The following is a 19,286-nucleotide window of genomic DNA, read 5'->3' as shown; positions in this document are numbered from 1 at the left end:
CATGAAAGTACAAAATTGCAGTAGAAGTGTAGGTTTACAAGGAAATTTGAACTGGGATGTGGGAGTCAAAATCAGGTTCATACTGTAAGTTAGTCACAAGTTTAACTATGAAGATATTACTTTCAATCTGCAATAATGTGTGCATTAGAATGTTTTGAGCCAGAACTTTTTTGTGTTAACAAGATGGGTTACCTGTAATTCCATGTTTGTTACCATGGATTTTAGGAATGGTTATTTTATATGATGTCTGCACATAAATGTATAGCATTTTATTTCCTCTGAACACATTGCTCATAATAAAGCCCAATACAATTCAAATAAAAAAATCTATACATATTACTAAGCATCTAGTTACTGTAGCATTTTTGTCAGTTGCAAATTCATTCAGAGTTTGCAAATCTTGGCATTTATCATGTGGATAATATTCAGGTGAGAACAGTAACAGCTAGAATTAGAGTTAGAATAAAACCAAAACTTGGCCATTAGAGAAACTTTGTGAAAGTAGCCTGCATCAGAAAAAAAACCAGTTTTTTTTAAGTTATAATATTTTGGAACCATATTTAAGTCTAATAGTGAAAGCCAGTTTACATTGTGTGTGTGTGTGTAAGATTGATGTAACAGTAATTGCTTTGGAAGAAGTCCAGAAACTTGCCATGCAAGTAAGAGCACATTTTCTGTCCCCAGTAATACAATGGCATAACAATGTAATATTGGTTTAAGTATAATGGCTTAAGTAGCATTTCCTCCTTACATAATATTCATTAAGTTCCAGTAAGTATTTAAAATGTACATTCTGCCAACAAAACTATATAGAAAAACATAATCCTTAAAGAAAATAGGAGGATTCTAGCTAAAATCATTTAATATGAAAGTCCTAACCACAACCCAAGTGTCTTAATCAGTCAGAGACCAAAGGTGTAAATTTCTCATTCTCAAGAATAGCAATAAATCTTTCTATGCCTGCACTAAAAAGTACTAACTAGCCACTTGAAAAAAAAATCACAAAAGCCAACATCAGTATTATATCAGAGAATTACAAATTGAATATCCTTGCACCATAAGAGGTATGTCATGGTTTGTGGGTTAATTAATTGTTACTCAGTGTGTGAGGATAACCGTCTATAAGGCCTTGGATTCTTCAGTATTTATCCCCATATAGACTATGGGTCTGCTGGTTCCATTGTCATAACAGTTCTCCCTTGCAGGTTATAGCTGAGAAACTTTGGCAGGGTGATGTTGAAGAAAAGATTGAAATATCTTAGCGGGGCAGTGTGAGGAAGATTGCACTGCTTTTAACTGTACGGTATCGAAGCTGTGAATAAAAGTTCTTAACACAGAGAGTTCAGGATATGTTTACATAATCTGTGAGCAGCACTCCATACTCTATTTGCCCATTGGTCCCTAAGACAGGCTATTAATCAGCCTGCTGAAGAAGAGTTAGAGAACAACTTGCATCCAGATGTCTGACAAGTTTTTTGTACAGTTTTGAAGGTTAAGCCACTTGAAGATCAGAGATGCCAAGCTGGAAGCTTACACACATCTGTAAACTGGCAGAAAGTCTTCACTGTAGAGGAAACTCTTCAAACACTGAGTGGGAAATATTATTTAAGTCACAATCTGGACAAATGCTAAACAGCTTTCAGCTGCTCTAATTAAAGATAATGTTGCTCTCAATCACAAGATGAACGTAAGGAAAATCAAAAAAGTAGAAACTTGAGACTGAGTAAGCTGGGGAGTACAGGGTGTTGATACTGTTGCTAGGATAAGGGTTATTTAGAACCAGTACTTGATATAGAGTTTGAGCCTGTTTTGCAAATGAAAATTATATCACACCCAACTGTTTTAAATCATTCCACATCATTGACCAAGATCACCCTAACAACATACACATAATTAGACTTATATTTTGCTATTTAGAATCGTGGTCATGTTTTCCCACTTATTTGCTTTCTATTTATTTTTCATTTTATAAAGTGTGCCCATTCAAATCCAAAGTACAAGTGAAATAAAATGTAACTGTATACAGAAAACTTCAGATTGGTCTGTCGTCAACATTTGAGTCAAGGAAACCAGCAAAACAAGGAGGACCATTGTCCCTTAATACACTCACCCCACCAGTTGCATGGTCCTCAGAGAAATAATGAAAACAGATGACTCGTGCATTGTACCCTGATAGTCAACATTTTTAGGTTCAGCTTGGACTAGGTGGAGCAATTATGAAGTCAAGAGCCTACCATTGAAGATACCAATTGCCCACATTAACATATCTAAGCTCACAAGTCAATCTGTTCTGGGGTAAAATACAAATAGGGGCCAACTCTTATGTAGCCAAGGGTCAATTTACTTACGTATTCATAGATTAATACCAGCTATGTGAGTTATTCAAAAAATATTCCAAAGCCTAATATAGGCCAACAACACTTTGAAACTGAGTCCATATGTTTCCGGATCTGGCAAATCAAAGTCCAAATCAAATACATACACTGAAGTATCAAATTCCTGAATTTCTGGAACAGATGCTCAACCTTCCCTGTTGTATCCTGCAAATTGTGAGTGATTTTGGATGGAGTTAAATACCTGGATTATTATACCTTGACCTGGATTATTGATCCTCTTCTATGTAGAAAAGGAAGGGGAGAGTCAAAGGCTTCCAAAGCATTGTCCTCCTTCCTGTAGACTTCATGGAAGATGCCAATTGTCAATGTTCTTGCCCTGTGCAAACACCAGAGCCATAGGTTGGAGTGGGCAAGCCAGTGAAATACAAATGAAGAGCTTTTAACTAAACTTTATGGAAATGGTATCAATGCACTTATGCTATATGGCAGAGATAAACAGAGGGAAAAAAAGAATAGCCACAAGAACAACTCAAAAGATATTATTGGGCAATTCAATGCTCATTTGTCCCAAGGTTTCTCTCACATGGGGTACCTCAGAGTTTTGTTTTGTTTTTTCCTCCTATTCTCTCTCTCAAGATTGCTTTATGTCAATAAAAAGCTATTATGGTAGATAGTTAGGACTAGGGAACCTTAAGTATGCTGATAAGACTCAGCTGCCTGGACAAGATCCTGCACTCTGCTAAAGTTGCTTTGTGCCAATCTGACAGCACAAAGTAACTTTATATTTGGGTTAACCAACTACCTATGGATTTGCTGTGCCATTTGACGAATCCTCAGGTGGCAAAGAGTTAGTAATAGTGTCTCTAAACCACCTGCCCCCATACATTGTAGTGGGAATGGCTAAGGAAAGGCGGTATGGCTCAAGTGCTCCAACAATCCCTGACTACTAATATAGCCCCTTGGGGAAGTTGCTTCTTGGGATGAAAGAAGAGTCCTGAGATTTAGTCCAGCTGCTGTGTGGGGCCAAACAGACAGTCCCTAAATTCTGGCCCTTTCTCTCTTTCATCAGATAAAGACAGTGCAGTTGATAGCCTTTCCCAGTGTCTAGCTGAGTTTGGGACTTGGGTGACAGTTGTCTAGATGGGAACAGAAAATCTCAGTGGAGTAAAAGGGGCGTGCTCTGGATCAGCTATACTTGTAAATAGTTTGTACGGTCAGTAGTAAATGTGTAATTGTAGGGACATGGCGGGAGCAGTGCTCCCTACAGACCTTCTGGGCACCCCAACTTGTTCCCAAGTCTCAAGATGTCTATTTCCAGTTTCTAATGACATAGGTTATGGCCCACCAACTAATTGTTCTGTCAGTTTTATCCCCTTCTAGGTGGTTTTGAGGGGCTCAATGTAAAAATGTTCTACAGCAAAAAGCAAACAACTCAATACTGGGCATATTCCCCAGGCTTCTGGGTGAGCATTTCTGCCCTTTTCTTTGGGCTTGGTTCCCAAACAGTCTCTGATTCATACATCACTCACTCCTTGGGGTCTAACTGTTCCTTCCCAGTGGCTGCTCCAGCTATCACACCCATCCCTCTGCGGTTCCTGAGAGGCAGAGAGGCAGAGCTCCATCCTGACCAGTCAGCCCTTAACTCACCCAGATTTTCTCTTTTTACTCCCCCACCAGGTTCGGCATTGAATGCAATTATAGTAGAGCATGTCTAGATAGGTCCATAGGCTCTCCATAACCACGTCTCTGCTATTGTGCGGCTCTCCATAACCACATCTCTGCTATTGTGCGGCTCTCTGGCCCATCACACACATTTATTTTGCCCCTTCCCTAATCAGTCTCTATCACCTTCTACCTATTTGTGGTAAAATGAGCGGTGATGTTTTTGATATTTCCTTTGTTGGAGATGATTTCTTTATTAGTAATTTTAATCTCTTTAAATACAAATCTTTAAATAGCTATGCCATGCAAAATCCCATACTACAACATGCCTGCCTATTTTTAACATTCAGAGTACCAGATAATATAAGCAATATTCAATAGTTAAACTTCATAAGAAATAGACAAGGACATAGGAAAAAGTCCTATGGCATAGACAGTGGAATGGGCATTATAGCTCCAGAAAATATACTGTAGCCAATAGTCTTGCACTGGCTATTTTCCAACTCTTGTTTCTAGAATTAATATGGAGTGTGCATATATCAAGAACTCAGAGTATGGCCCTGAATGGAGAAGTAAATTAACCTTGCAGTTTAGAGTCATAATTATGGCAATTTGGGTAGAGTTTGAAGTTACTTTTAAAGCTCCAGAACTAATTAAAAAGCCACTAAATAATATTTGTTTTCGCAGCTTCTTTAGCCTAATTGAATGAATTCCATTTAATTTTCAAGGACTTTTAACTGCTGTCCCAGCTGAGAATTTAAAAACAGCTGCTATTGTGCCACAATCTGGAAAGAGATGAGACATACTCCAGTTGATCAGGAAAGCTGTAAATGTAAACGATTTAAATGTACAGACTTATTGCCCTGCTGGAACTAATTGGCTATAATGTTTCTTAGCTGTATTTGAAATTAAACAAATTGGTAAATTAGAGCTGCAGTGGGATGTACCCCAGAGATTCAAACTCAAACACATGAGCTCCTCGTTCTTTAGCCATTAGGCCTCTGTCTGGCTTGCCTTACTCCTTTGTGCTGTTTGTATTCATCTGGCTATTTCAGTCAGGTGCTGGAGGGAGAAAATGTTGCTTGCTGCTATCAGAATTAGACACTGTTCTGTACCAAGGCTGCAGCAGTCAGCTGAATTTGACAGATATTGAATTTGCTGCATGCTGAATGATGGTTTGTAGCATGCAATAGTTACAGCATATGACCTGAGATTAAAAGAGAGATTGGAATAGGACCTTTGTGCTGTACCACTGCAATATTTTGGCTTTTCATTTACCAGGCATTTAAATATAAGGTTTTAATTTGCATGATGTTTCAGGTTGTTTCCCCCTTTAGGATTATATCTTACTGATGGTCAAACATTTTTCACCTAAATGATTCATAGTGATTACGGATAGATACAGATTTTACATTACAAAGCACTCAGGAATATTGTAGTGAACTCTAGTGCATATGTGTGCTACTGCCCTCTATAGAGAGAATCAGAACTAGCCATAGGACCCTTGCTGCTAATAACTAGAGGACATTCTCCTTCAGGGGAAGTGGCATTGTATGTATGAAACAGGACAATATGAGTTTCTGTCTGCCATAGAGTTTTCCAACTTTCCTGTAAGTGGCTGTGGTGTCCAGCAAAGTTTGGTAGAGGGATAGACTATATGGTCTAATTTCCATCTTTAATTTCTAGGATTCCTTAATGCTATAATATTTTATTTATTATTATTATTATTATATTATTATTATTATTATTATTATTAACTATTTGCATTACAGTGGTGCCCAGAACCCTGACTGAGATTGGGGCCTCCAAGAGTATGGTTTACTTCTATGATACCTGGATGTCACTATGCCTTAGATTCCCTGTGGCTGGTTGTATCTGCGTCAGGCTTGTAGGATAAACCAGGAGCTTTGGTTTTCTAGCCAAAGCAAGAAGGCCTCAAATGTCAGGGCAAAACAAAAATCCAACTAAACAAAGTCCTCCAGCCCCTTCCAGGCTCAGCAGCCCTTTCCCAGCCTTCTCAGGGATCTCTGATTCAGCAGTCCTTGCCCAATTCTGGAAAGGATGTCACCTCAACTCCTGTAGGTGGCAAGCTGAGGTGTAGGGCAGTAGTTCTCAACCTTTCCAGACTACTGTACTCCTTGTACTCCTTTCAGGAGTCTGGTTTGTCTTGCATACCCTAAGCTTCACCTCACTTAAAAACTACTTGTTTACAATCTCAGACATAAAACTACAAATGTGTCACAGCACACTATTACTGAAAAATGGTTTCCTTTCTAATTTTTACCATATAATTATAAAATAAATTGGAATATAAATACTATATTTACATTTCAGTGCGATACTTGATCCTGTTTCTCACTTGTGAGCCTTGTCTAAAGCCCGAGCCCCAGGTGTCAGGGCTGAAGCATGTAACTTGGCTTTGTGGGGCCCTCTGTGGCGTGGGCCCAGGGCAATTGCCCTGATTGCCACCCCCTAATGCCAGCCCTGCACTTGCAATCCCCCTAAACACGTCCTTTGACCCCCATAGGGGTCACAACCCCCAGGTTGAGAAACTCTGATCTAAATGAGTGGAGTACCCCCTGGAAGACTTCTGCATACCCCTAGGCCTATGTGTACCTGTGGTTGAGAACCACTGATATAGGGGAGCTCAATCTCTCCCACTCCAGACTATGGCCCATGATCCCTAAATCTACAAATCATGCAAATCACTCAAAAGCTGCCCTGCCTCACTATTCTCCAGGCCATTTTTTACACAGCCTTTCCTCCTACTTCTTCCTCAGTTCCCTTTTGCGAACCCTTTGAGGCATGTTCTCATTTCCCTATCCACGGGGAGCTACTGGCAAGCTTCTACTCAACCCACCATTGTCCTAAGCCAGCTGTCTGTCTAGCTTCCTCCCAGAAGGGAAGCAGTACCACTAGATCTTGGTCACTGGAGCAACTCCCAGCTCACTACTTCTTCTACCAGCCCCATTACTGAGAACATCCTACCTTTTAAATATCCCCCAGCAAGCCAGACTCTTGGTCACCATCACAGTCACATGATCTTACTAATGTGACCCTTCCAAGTCAGGTCTTATAATGAAGAAAGTAACCCAGCACAGGTGGGAACCTGGTTCTAAATTCCTCTTAAAGGGTATCTCACCCTGGGGCAGGGCCCCATTGTATTAGGTGAAGGAACATAAATTCACACCGTGTAGAGGTTAAGCATGGGAATTTATTATGTACAGCGCTGACAGTGTTACCTTGCTTATTAGGCTTAGAGACACTGTCAATTAATTGATTACAATGGAGTATATGGATTTTTCATGGGCGGGGGGAAAGTGACGGGGTAGACAGTTTTACACCCCGGGATAAGCCGAGCAGGAAGACAAGATAACACAGTAGCCAATGGTTAAAAGGTTATATAATATTTTCGCCCATGGTCTCAAGTTAGCAAGTTAACATTTAATTAATACTTTGATAATATGTTATTAGTATAAAATATATATATGTTGAATTCTGATTTGGGGTTCATAGGAATGAAGCAACTCCTTTGATTGTTTAACATGTACATTTCTAGGGGTTAAAGCAAAGAAACAGTGAAAGTATATGGCAATAAAGATTGTCTCCCTTGTGTTTTAAGGCAGGCATTGTTCCCTGGGAACGGGAGGTGGGCGGAGGCCATATCTTATACTGACATGTTTCAACCTTTCATAAACTTAAGGTTGGATGTGTGGGAAGAACTTCTCCCTACAGAAGAAACTAACACAATAGGAACAGGGATTTTTTGTTTAATTTGCAACTTGAATCAAACAGAATTATTCAATTCTCAGCTCTAACACCTGGCAATTTGCTGACTAGGCTTATTTTAGCAAAACAAGATTATCTGTTTACCCCAGCTTTCTCTTGGCTGATCACTATTTGCTAGGCCTCTGGTCTCTTGACCAAACTCTGGACTTTGGGCCTGGAAAAGAGCTGGCACAATCCATATACCAGGTTGTTATATAAAATGCACATGAATTTTAACCCTTCACTAGGCCTCATACAAATATAGTTAGAGAGAGTTTCTGTCCTAAGGAGCCCTGCAGTCTAAACAAAACTGAAAAGATGGGATGGAAAACAGAGGCATAGAGAAGTAAAAAGACATGACAAAGATCATACAATAGATCTGTGACAGAGCCAGAGAGAAGTCTCTTGACTAACAGTCCACAGCTGTACCCAAAGGCTCACTCTGCCTCTTATTCCTACAGAGCTCAAGTTGTGGGCTATACTTGTCTCATGTGATTGTCTCATTCAATGGATTATATATACACACACATCATCCTCACTTTAATGCTGCTCTGTATTTTAATACACATTTTGAATTATTGTATGGTATTATGTTCAAGAGATTGTTTTGCATATACAGCTCACAACCAATTTGTATTATTTTCTATCATGGATATTTCCCTATTATGTAAAGCCTATTTTGCTTTATATGACTATAGCAGAAGTGCCACATTGGATTCTGTAAAGCAGAGCTTACACTAGCTGATGAGGGCATTAGGGCAGAAAGTACTCCTTTCCTTAAGAAGCCCTTGTCAGCTAAGAAGGATCCTATTAATTATAAATCTATCTTCACTTTATTCTCCTTGGCTGAGGTGCTTGAAAGAGTTTGTTTAAGCAGTCACAACGTAAAAATCATTCATGAGAGAAGGTTAAGTCTGGTTTCTGGTTAGAGATCAGAAGATAGTGGAAAGTTGTTTGCTAGCACTTCTCACGGTGATGAAACCTTGCTTTGACTGGATTCGTATCAAATTTTATTTGCTTTCTTGAATATTCCTGTAATTGAAATGTTTTTTTAAACAATGTTTGTGGAAAGGAGAAAAAGGATTTCTATTCATGTTGGAAGTGTGTGCACTGCTAACTTGAAAGGTCATCATGGCATTGGGTGTTAGAAGAGGAAAGAGAGATGAAGAGCAGCAGCAGGAAGGAGGCAGTCCTATGTAGTATGCAGTCAGACTCACTACCACCACCACAAGAAGTGGCATCTCTTCAACTCCATATGTTATCAGGTTATAAGGTGGGAGAATCTATGCCTTGACATTGATTCTCTCTGTCATCACTTTAAGTACTTTGTCACTGTGCATCAGAAAGAGCTGCCACATCACAGGACCTATATGGACAGTTTAATAGCTTCAGGAGATGTCATGTGGAGGTGTGTAAAGTAGAACCAGAGGAGAAAGAGGTACTGCAGCAATACTGCAGAGGTACCATGATAATAGTTCCCAAAGCTCACAAGAAAAAGGCCCAGCACTACTCCAGTTAAACAAAATGGGAGTGGGGGGGTTAACAAAATCCGATCCCTCACATTTTCCTTCTACCATCCTCCACCCCCATTTCCTTGAACCTGTCTTGGTCTCCTTTTCAGTTGACCTCCTACCCCTTCAATATTCCCGTCCTCCCACATTCTGTCATACTCCTTCCTTCACACTCCACCCCTCCAAGTTCCTCTGCTCCTATTCAGGTGGTCTCCTGCTTCTCACATTCCTTTCTCTTCATAGTTCCAGGAGCACAGCTGACTTCCAGCTTCGTCTCTAGGCAACTCAGCAAGCCCAGCTGGGCCAATGAGTTTTCTCCAAATGGTTGTGCATTCTGATGGGGCAGAAGAGCGTGTGACCTACTACTTGAGCATTGCAGTAGCAGCAGTACAGCAGCTACTCAACATGTACCACGTCTGTAGCTGTGCTTGCCCTGCTCCTGCCTCCAGTCTTTGCTCTAGCCCCTTGTTCTAGCTGCTTCCAGTCCCAGCTCCAGCCCTGTTCCAGCCTTGCCTCCTTTCCACTCTAGCCTAGTCTTTGCCTCTTTGCCCTTCTCCCGATCACACCTCTGGTGCAGATCTTTGGCTTGGCTCCTTAACCCTGATTTCAGCTTCACCCTGTAATGGGCCGCCGACACACCGCTGCGGCACCTCCTGATGGTCGTCCAGGGAATTAGCTCTTTCCACTCAGGGGCGCCCTCTGCAGGCTGGTGTCTCGCCTTGCCGCTGGCCCCCGTGTCCCTCCCAGACCCCAGTGTCCCTTCTCTCGGGGTTCTGCCCCCTGCAGTATCCCACTGGGTCTCCCCTCCCCGGGGAACCCGCAACCCCCATCCCCACCTCGCCTCAGTCTTTGGCTACTGCCAGTCACCATCTAGCCCCCGCTCACTGGGGCAAACTGCAGTATAATTGTCACTCATCATCGGCAAGGAGGGTTTGGACCTGCTGCGCCTCTGCCTACCCTTGGGCTGCCCCTCTGCAACCCCAGTACCTTCTCGGCCTTTAGCAAGGCCTGCAGCCTGGGGGTTTTCCAGGCTGGAGCTCCCCATCTCCTCTGGCCTTTCCCCAGCCCTGCTCCAATCTAGGTACCCTGCTCAGCTCCCAGAAGCCAGGCCCATCCCTCTCAACATCTAGAGAGAGACTGCCTGAGCTCTGGCTCCCAGCCTCTTATAAGGTCAGCTGTGGCCTGATTGGGGCGTGGCCCCAGCTGTGGCTGCCTTCCCCAATCAGCCTAGCCTAAGGCTCCCAGCCCTCTCCAAGGACTGGCTTTTAACCCCTTCTGAGGTGGAGCAGGTGACCACCCTGCTACACACTCTTAGGGCGGTACTTGACTCCTGGATCTATGCTCACCACTACTCTACATTGCAACCACCAGACCAAGTCCTTCTCCATCCACTAGGTAGGCCACCCACATCCCAGCATTTTACAGTTTGAGCAGCCCACAAAGACCAGATTAAGGGAGGGTTTAGGTTTAATGACATGGAGGTCCATTCTGGAACAACCATGGCAGGAGCCTAGCTCCCCCTTGCAAATTGCAGGCCCAGGTTGCTCCAATTTGAGATCAGAATACAGTCCTCCAAGCCCAAGTGCAAGCTCAAGAAATGTAGGCACAGACTGCCATGCTACAAGGCAGGAATATTATCTTCCAGGCACAAGCCCATGAAGTGTCTGTGGCCCCCTGAACCTTCACACCTATTGTCCACAAGCCCAAGATCCCCCTACCTGACAAGTTCGTTGGGACTGTGACAAATTCTGGGGGTTCTTGAATCAATGTCTCCTGTTGTTCATACGGAGACCGCTATCATACCCCCCACACTGATCTTGAGTAGAACTCATGATTAGCCTGCTTACCGGCAAGACCATGGCATAGGCTTCCCTACTGTTGGAGGGGCCAGACCTCTTCTCAAATGCTTTGAGGAGATTGTTCAGGAAACGGCAAGCATTTCGGACGATGTTAACAGAGAGCACACCTGCACTCCAAGCCCTCTACCGGGGTCCTGGCTCATTGTCAGTTAGGTAGCTCTGTTTTGATGCCTGGCAGCTAATCCCCACTGGAATGAGATCGCAAAACCACATCACTTCCGGCAAGGACCCAGTGATCCTATTAAAGATTAATTAGATGAGGTGGATCCTCCGCCTAACCTCAGGGCCCAGACTACTTGTGCATTCAGATTGATAACCAGTTAATGGAATGAGGCCTGGAAAAGAGGCACACTGCCTGACCCTCATTGAGTCGGACCCTTCTGTCCTATGTAACTCAGAACAATCTACCAGACCCCAACTCAATGCACAGAATGTATAACTTGATCAGAATACAGCAGGTGGATGAGTGGAAGATGGAGTACTGATCCAGATGCGGCCATTTTGAATGTTTGGTCATGCAGTTTGGCCTCTGTGACACACCCAGTACCTTCCAACTTTGACCTGGAACTGGTGCTAGGTTCTAGGACTCTGCATGTACTGTGGAGAATCCAGGCATTTTGCAAGCAGGGTGCCCAGCCAAGAACCGATGCTACTCCAGGTCAGGAAACATCAGGACCCATCCTAGCAGTGGGACATGGGCCAGGTTAGTATTTCACTGTGCCATACAGTGAATTTTTCTGCCACCATTCCATCGGAACCCCAATAACCAGTATACCACTCCACTTCATCTTCCGTCCACCTCTGGCATCCCTCAATTCCTGACCTCTGCTTAGAGATCTTGATCAACTCAGGCATATCTGGCAATTTCATCAACCAAGAAATTGTCAAAAGTCATCAGATTCCTACCTTCTGCAAAGACTGTCCTGAGTTCATTGAGACCATCAGTGGGTCACACCTCTCTTTCGGACCCATCACGTATCAGACAGCACCAAGTAGGGCATTACCAGCAGCAGCCATGGGGAAATCACATAGTTTGAAGTGATCTCGGTCCAGCATTTGCCAGTCATCCTTGTTTCCCCTTGTCTCATCACTCACGACCCCCTAATCCACTGGCAGTCAAGGACAAGGTTCTTCTGCTCCCTGCAGTTTCAACTAGAATGCCTCCCAAACCCTCATTAATGGCTGATCACACTCTGTGGTGCATTCCAACCCCTGGGACTCTGAGAGAAACAAACAGAGGACCCAGCCACACCTAGGATTCCAGTCAAATACTTGCAGTTCACCAAGGTGTTTGACAAATAGTAGGTGGACACCTTATCATCCCACCACAGTTATGACTGCCTTATTGAAGATTGCCCAGGAATGGAGGTTCCTTTTGGGTGCATTTATGCTGTCTCCAAGTCAGAGAAACATGCTCCTCTTGAAGTACCTAGTGGAAAACCTGCTGAAGAGATTTATTCATCCCTTTACCTCCCCAGCTGTACCCAATATTCTTCATAGACAAGAATGATGTTTCTCTTAGAGCTTGTGTCAACTACCAGGCATTAAATCAAATCACGGTATGAAATTGATATCCCCTTCCCCTTATCAATAAGTTCCTGGAGAGACTCCAATCAGCCAGGTCTTCACAAAATTAGACTGGTGTGGAACATATAACTTGATCAGAATTCAACAGGCGGATGAGTGGAAGATGGTTTTCCGACCCAGATGTAGCCATTTTCAATATCTGGTCATTCTGTTTGGCCTCTGTAATACACCCACTACTTTTCAATAATTCATGAATGACTCAGAAGACCTGAGCCATCTTCATTGCTGCAAGGAAGTGAATAAAGCATACACACACACTGCTTCACTAGTAGGGCAGTCTATGCCAGCAGGAAAAAAGGAGGTTCAGAGAAGAACCACAAGCATGATTAAAAGATTGGAAAACATGTCTTACGGTGAGAGACTCAAAGAGTTTTATAAAAGAAGAAGTTGGGAGTGATTTTATCACATCCTATAAAAAACTACTTGGGGAACAGAAATTTGATAATAGGAAGTTCTTCAATCTAGCAGAGAAAGCTATAATATGAGCCAATGGCTGGAAGTTGAAACCAGACAAATTCGAACTAGAAATAAGGTACAGATTTTTAACAGTGAGGGTAATTAACCATTGGAACAACCTATACTGGCATTTTTTAAAATCAAGATTAGATGTTTTTGAAAAAGATGTGTTCTAATTCAAAGAGGAATTAATTTAGGAAAGGCCAATGGCCTGCATTATGCAGGAGGTCAAACTAGATAATCAAATGGTACTTTCTGGTGTTAAAATCCATGAATTTAAAGACTCATCCCTGGGAAGGACTTGGTTTGCCCAGCCACTTCTCTTGAGGGTTCCACTAAAAGACGACAAGTTTAAATAAATTAGCCTCCACGAACACATCTCCATAGAAGACTCTAAGTTGCTGCCTGCTCTCCAACCCCACCCATTTTCTGGACTGCACTGGCCAGAAGTAGGACTCCAGTAGAGGGATCAGGAACTAGAATTTCCATAAATTCTGACTTTTGAAAAAAAAAAAAATTGTTCCAATTTGGAGTGAAAAGCCACTAAATGGAAAAAAATAGTTTGGAACTATCAAAATGTTTAGTTTTGATAATGGTTTTGACTAATTTTATTTTTACTTTTATATTATATTACAATATTATATATAATGTATAAACATAATAAATATATACAAATATAATAAAATTGTCAAACTGACTCTCCGCCTCAGAAAATTTTCACAATTGACCTGTTTCTGTGAAACAATTAAATTTCCCCTAAACTGCAATTATTGAAAATTGTTCCATCAAAAAAATTTCAATAAGCTCAAGGTTCTGGAGTTGCAATGGTTGCTGGCATTTTGTGCCACTTAACCTCCCTATCTGTTCCATTGCCAGGAGCCCACTCTCCAAGCTCTGCTGGCTTCTTCCAGGAGAAGACAGAAGATAATAGAATCTGTTATGTATCAGGAAATACTGGTGTGAATTTTTAAGAGTAGCTAAATTAACAAAGGAGGAAGTTAACAATAGAACCAGGATAATGGAGAGTTGTATCAAAACAGAGAACATGGGGAAAAATCACAGTTTATGAAACTTGGCAGCTTTGAGGGCATTGACATACTTTCTTGGCATATCATATTTGCATATTCTCCTTGTGCTCGTTAAAAGATTGTGTCTAAACAATACAGCAGCCTATTAAGAAATACTATTGGTGTGAATTAAAATCAAAGTGACAACTGAAGTATTTGTTTGGTAAGTTAAGAATGAAGTGAATGAAAACTGTGTGGAGTTCTCACTAGAGAGTTAAAATTGAATGTTCATCGATAAAAGAAAAAAAGGCTAGATCAAATTTTATGACATTTGGCAGTTTTCAAGGTAATGACATTCTCTGCTAACACAGCAAATGTAAAGATGATACTCCCGACACTTGCTGAAACACAAGAACATTGCATCAGGAAACACTGAAATGAGTGAAAGTCAACAGGATTTTAGAATCAAATTGACTTGACATCAAAGTGAGTTAAAATCAAAATGAGTTATCATCAGAAAGTCAAAATTGGGTCATGTTCATAAAATGAAAAAGACTGAAGCAAACCGATGAAACTTGGCAAATTTCATTATCACAAACATTCTCTGCTAAGATACTGAATTTGACAATAAATCTTAGTGTTGAGCTAGTATGTGAAAAGACAATCATGCCTTGTTAGAAAACAGAGTGATAGCACTCCATATTGACTACAATAAAAGTACAAAATGACTAGGATATGCTATGATCGACATTTTACTGGGAAACAAGTACCCTTTCACTGTCCCATGACTGAGCACATTCTGCAGGCTGTATTATCCTTTTACTTTAGCATCTACAAATCAGCAAACCTGCAAATATCATGCATGAATGGATTGTACAAATCTGTAATATAGAACATCCTTAACTAGATATTATCCATATGTAATACTTGGACTTTTGCCGGTATGGCTATAATTATGGATATAAAGATATTTGGTATTGTGGGGCTTTTCAATCCTGAGGTATAATAAGACCCAGTAGCTGGAAGTTGAAGTTAGACAAATTCAACCTTGAAATAAGATGTAATTTCATAGATTCTAAGGCCAGAAGGGACCATCCATTGTGATCATCTAATCTGACCTCCTATATAACAAAGTCATAGAAGTTCCCAGAATTAATTCCTGTTTGAATTAGATAATCTCGTTTAGGAAGATATCTAACCTTGATTAAAAATTACTAGTGATGAAGAATCCACCACAACCCTTGCAAATTTTTTCTGATGGTTAATCTCCTAGCAGTGAGGGTAATGAGACATTGGAACAGTTTACCAAGGGAGGTGGTGGATTCAGCATTGGTTGGAATCTTTCTAAAAGATATATATTAATGTTATTTCTGAGAGAAATTCTATGACCTGTGAGTGCAGGGGTGTTGGGCAGGATAGTTGCTGTGGTCCCTTTTGGCCTTGGAATCTGTGAATTTATTAATCCTCCAATTCATTCCCTTCCTTTATGGGCCATGAGGAGAGTAATGCAGGGAATCCCATTCTCAACATGCCTATAATACCTGCAGCTCTGCATTAACATAATAACTATAATCAAATTTCATTCCTCAGGGCTTCAAGTTGGTCTCCTGCATGGGTCAAAAAGGAGTCCCGCCCCCAATACACAGTTGACCAGATGTATTCCCTCCTCTCCTTCCTCCACCCCACTTTACTCAGAAACATCAGAGATTGGCCACAGATGGAGGTGGGACACTGGCTGGCATGGACCAGTGCTGATGTGATATAAAGAATCCTCTTTCTTAGATGCCTGACTGGTGTGTTTTGTTCACATGTTCAGGGTCAAACTGATCACCAGATTACTGATCAGAAAGGAATTTTCCTCCAGGTTAGATTGGCTTTATCTTTTTTTTCATCATCCTCTGCAGCATGGGAAACAGATTAACTGCTAGGATCATATTCAGCTGCCTGGTATTGCAGGAGCTACGAGGCATTAGTGGCACATTGGCCTCTCCTGTTTTGTCTATGGCACACAATAGTTACATTTCCTGAGGACTGAAATACTTTGATCTAACTAAAGTCATTGGGTTCAATATAGGGGTATCTGGGTGACATGTAATGACCTGTGACAGACAGAGGAGGTCAGACTAGATCAGGGGTCGGCAATCTTTCAGAAGTGGTGTGCCAAGTCTTCATTTATTCACTCTAATTTAAGGTTTCGCGTGCCAGTAATACATTAACATTTTTAGAAGGTCTCTTTTTATAAGTCTATAGTATATAATTAAACAATTGTTGTATGTAAAGTAAATAAGGTTTTTGAAATATTTAAGAAGCTTCATTTAAAATTAAATTAAAATGCAGAACCCCCCGGACTGGTGGCCAGGACCTGGGCAGTGTGAGTGCCACTGAAAATCAGCTCGCGTGCCGCCTTCGGCACACGTGCCATAGGTTGCCTACCCCCTGGACTAGATGATCTAATGCCCCCTCAGCAAATCTTAATGTTCAGTGAGGTTGTGAGGTTCAGCACATCCATTTGTCTTAAACTTCCAGGGATTGGGGTTGGAGACCCACAGGATACCACTAGCAGAGATTGTCTCATAAGGGGGGAGGGATAGCTCAGTGGTTTGAGCATTGGCCTGCTAAACCCAGCATTATGAGTTCAATCCTTGAGGGGGCCACTTAGGAATCTGAGACAAAAATCAGTACTTGGTCCTGCTAGTGAAGGCAGGGGGCTGGACTTGATGGCCTTTCAGGGTCCCTTCCAGTTCTATGAGATAGGTATATCTCCCTATATTACTATTATTATTACTGAATGAACTATCCCTTGAAATACCAGCATATTACATACCTGTGGGCTTTCCCAGTAGTGGGGTTCTGGGTGCCCTGCACAACTGCAGCCACTCTAGTATTACTGACCAGCTTGAAGGCCTTCTGCCCTAGGTTACTGAGGCAGTAGCTTGTCTGACTCAGGTCAGAATCACACCCATCATATAAATATGAGCCATGTATGTTACTGGGGTTGTGGTGATTCCTGTTTGATGAATGCATGGAAAAAAATGCAATATGAGGAATCTATTGCTTGGTACATCATAATGCTGCGCTGTCCTCTATGTTAGCTCCTATCCTACTTTGGATAGTAATGTGGACACTCACCTCTTGAGCACGTCCTTGCAGCTAGGTGCAGTACTTTTTCCTTTTCCTATTCCAGATGCCTCCTGTAGGTTGCCAGCTGATATTGGTGGGGTCTTCAATGGTTTGGCCTTCCAGCCAAGTTACAAAGTCCAAATGAACCCCTAGTGGGGTAATAAATAGTTCAACGAATAGACAGTCTATTTGCCCTCACTAGGGTCTTCAGACCCTGCTGAAGTTCCTTTAAACTCAGCCCTTGATTCAGGCTCCCAATTAAACCCTGTCCCATTCTTGGATAACACCACTTTACCTGTGTCTGATAGAGGACCAAGGCCAACCCACTACTCTGGGTTCAAACCTAGGGACCCTATAATCAGCAGCCACATACTGCTAACTCCAATCTGTTGCTGCTATTTCCCTGGGCCTCTTCCTACCAGGGCCAGTGTCATAAGGCTCCTCGCTATCTCCAGGCCAGAAAGGAGAGCCAGCTCCTTTTAATCTGAGCATGCTCGGCTCTGATTGGCTGCTTCCGTGAGGCCTCTCTGGGCAGGCCAGGAGAACCCATCTTTGCAGCTCCTTTGCTGTCACTTCGCTGCTTTCTGGGGTGTGGTGTAGTAGGAGTTGGGGGCCTGCTGTAGGTAATCACAAAGGCCAGGTTCACCCTGTCACATGGATCTAGTAATGTCCTAGTTTGGAATTTAAAATTCTCAATGGGCTAGGATTTAGCAATCTCAGAGACTTCATCACCTAATACATCATTAATTGACACCTGCTTTGTATCAATAACTGCATACAAAAGTAGATGTTACTTATTGGCTACAGATGTCTGCTACTCTGGGTTTATAACTGCTTTGTGTCATTAGAGTGGCAAAAAGCAGCCAGAGCATAGCAGTGAGTTTGGCTCAATGTATTTATAATGTCTAGAAATCAGAGTTGTAGCCAGAATTGCAATAATGCTAAAAAAAATTCTCAGTATGAATTTCAGTTTATCTACAAACTTTGGGATTGATCTTCCAAAGCCTTACACACATAAGTAACCCTTGATTTCAATGGATTACACACCAGAGTTAGTCTTACGGAATCAGGAAGATGGATATTGCTAGACATTATATATTGTGGCTTTAAGAATATGAAGACTTGCTGAAAGACTTCACAAGGAACATGGCTTAGAATTACTACAGACTCTGCCAAGAACTAATTAGAAAGAAGCTATCTTGAATAAACTGGATTTCAAGAGTGGTAGACATGGCCGTCAAGTTAATTATCTCATCAACTTGTGATTTTGAAAGTACAGTGATAGCATATGGGCAGTATTACATTTCAAATATTTTGATATGTATAATTGGACATTATACACTGTAAATTAGCATTAATCAGTAGAGGGCCAGATGGAGACCAGCCCTTTCTTGAGTGCACCGTGAGCAGGAAGGGCACGAGGAGCCTTTCTTCACATCTTGCACAGCCCACATCAGAGCCAATCATGGTTGCAGTATCTTCATTCACAGGAGTACAGGAACTGCTCCCTCTTTGCTGTCCTGGGAACACACTGTATCCAGAAAGGGGCAGGGAGTGAAGCAGAAGAAGTGGGGCCAGAGGCGTGCATCTCCACCCTGCCCCAGCCAGTGGTGTGAATTAGTTATAGGGTGAGTTTGCTACATATCATAAAGGGGCGGGCAGTGTTTCTCCTGGTGTAAGTCTTGGGTTTTTCATAAGTAGTATCTAAGCATTTCTATACTGGCCCCAGTAAAGCCAAAAGAAAATACTTCAGAGAAGTAGTCACTCTGCTTCTTTCCCTTTGGTAATTCTAATGCAATTTTCGCCTTGGTATTTAAGTGTTGTTCTTCATCCCTGATATGCTGTATAGACTTAGTAGTGTCACTCATGAATGCTTCAGAAAGCAGTATAAACCTCAATGCTATAAGGAAAAATATCTTTCTAATCTAAGTGGTATACGAAGTATGAGGTTTATAGCTTTTTATAAGTTTTTTTTTCTAG

This window comes from Terrapene carolina, unplaced genomic scaffold (genome assembly GCF_002925995.2).
Source record: "Terrapene carolina triunguis isolate 2854851 unplaced genomic scaffold, T_m_triunguis-2.0 Scaffold66, whole genome shotgun sequence".
NCBI classification, from domain to species: Eukaryota; Metazoa; Chordata; order Testudines; family Emydidae; genus Terrapene; species Terrapene triunguis.
Note: the sequence above shows the minus strand (reverse complement) of the source record.